A 2,390-nucleotide genomic window follows, 5' to 3' on the forward strand; every position below is an offset into this window, starting at 1 on the left:
GTAAAGGTACAGTTTTCCAGTTCAAAATAACGTAATCCAAAAAAACATATGTTCCCTCTATGTCATCCTAATCTGATCATTCTTCAAAAAAAAACTATAGCTATACACCCTGAGTGATCTCCACGCGCCCCGTGAGATCCTCCTAACATAGCTCCAGTCAAGCATTTCCATCTACACTCCCATCCGTAGGGTACGAACCGGTAGGATCGTCCTGGCTCTCATCTGAGGGCAAAGCCCAGATTTCCACAATAGTTGTAAAGGGTCACCAACCGAAATTAATAGTTAACACATAATATTTAAGTTTTCAAATGCACAAGATAACCTTTCAATCTAGCATGCACCTTAAAAGGGTTTTCCATATGCTAAAGTTCATATAACACTTGCCAAATAAAAATGAAATCAAAATAAAGTTCTCAATCCATCAAGTAATGCATAACTGACCAAGACTTTGATAAATTAATTGAGCAATTTGTTATCTATCTCAAAATAAGAATTTTTACTAAGCCAATCGATTTCCAAATCGATTTCCTGAAGGTTTTTAGTGAAATCTGCACTCTGGGCTTAAATCAATCGATTGAGCAATCGATTGAATGAATAGCTGAGCCCCTGACTTAATGCCAATCGATTTTGTCAGTTTTGCTGAATTCCTGCATGGCCAAATCGATTTTCTTAAATGGTTTTGAAAAATATATTATAAAATCGATTAGCAAATCGATTATGTCAAATTAGGGAAGTCCATGTAACTCATCCAATCGATTGGGAAATCGATTTCCCTGCATATTCTTCCACAAATACATAAACTAACTCAATCACATTCATACACAATTCCACATCTTAACACGTTTAACTTAAACGATTTTCACGACCACATTAAGTTAACGTAGACATTAAGAGATTCCCCATTCTTAATACTCGTTTAACTTAAACGATTTTCACGACCACATTAAGTTAACGTAGACATTAAGAGATTCCCCATTCTTAATACTCGTTTAACTTAAACGATTTTCACGACCACATTAAGTTAACGTAGACATTAAGAGATTCCCCATTCTTAATACTCGTTTAACTTAAACGATTTTCACGACCACATTAAGTTAACGTAGACATTAAGAGATTCCCCATTCTTAATACTCGTTTAACTTAAACGATTTTCACGACCACATTAAGTTAACGTAGACATTAAGAGATTCCCCATTCTTAATACTCATTTAACTTAAACGATTTTCAAAACAAACATTAAGTAAACAAGACATTAAGAGATTCCCCATTCTTAATACTCGTTTAACTTAAACGATTTTCACAAACATACATTAAGTAAACAAGACATTAAGAGATTCCCCATTCTTAATACTTATTTAACTTAAACGATTTTCACACAAACATTAAGTAAAGAAGACATTAAGAGATTCCCCATTCTTAATACTTATTTAACTTAAACGATTTTCACACAAACATTAAGTAAACAAGACATTAAGAGATTCCCCATTCTTAATACTTATTTAACTTAAACGATTTTCACACAAACATTAAGTAAACAAGACATTAAGAGATTCCCCATTCTTAATACTTATTTAACTTAAACGATTTTCCCAAACACGCATTAAGTAAACCGAGACATTAAAAGATTCCCCATTTTTAATACTCGTTTAACTCTAATGTTTTTCACGCCAATATTAAGTAAACGTAGATATTAAGAGATTCCACATTCTTAATACTCGTTGAACTCTAATTGTAACACCCCGTTTTTCAAAGCGAGGGTGTATTTTTTTTTTCAAAAGTAATTGACATAAAAAAGAGAATCAAGCAAAGTAATACCTTTGGATAAATAATTGAGTCATTAAAATTTACAAGCAGCGGAAAAAGTTTCTCAAATACATGCATCCAAAGTATTTAAACAACAACCAGAAGATACAAGGAACCCATTCAACTAAGATGTCGTACTGACAATAATAGTAACAGTACAGTCTTCCGGTTTAAAAATAAACGCAATCCAACAGATGAGTGATCTTCACGCGCCCCGTGAGATCCTCCTAATGTAGCTGCAGTCAAGCGTTCCCATCTCCATTCCCGTCCGTAGGGTACGAACCGGTAGGATCGTCCTGACTCTCATCTGAGGGCAAAGCCCAGATTTCCACAATAATTGTAAAGGGTCACCAACCGAAAATAACAGTTAACACATAACATTTAAGTTTTAAATGCACAAAATAACCTTTCAACTAAGTATGCACCTTAAAAGGATTTTCCATATGCTAAAAGTTCATATAACACATGCCAAATAACAATGAAAACAAAATAAGGTTCTCAATCCATCAAGTAATATATAACTAACCAAGACATTGATAAATCAATGAGCAATCTGTTATCTAACTCAAAATAAGAATTTCTACTAA

This window comes from Cicer arietinum, chromosome 4 (assembly GCF_000331145.2).
Source record: "Cicer arietinum cultivar CDC Frontier isolate Library 1 chromosome 4, Cicar.CDCFrontier_v2.0, whole genome shotgun sequence".
NCBI lineage: Eukaryota > Viridiplantae > Streptophyta > Magnoliopsida > Fabales > Fabaceae > Cicer > Cicer arietinum.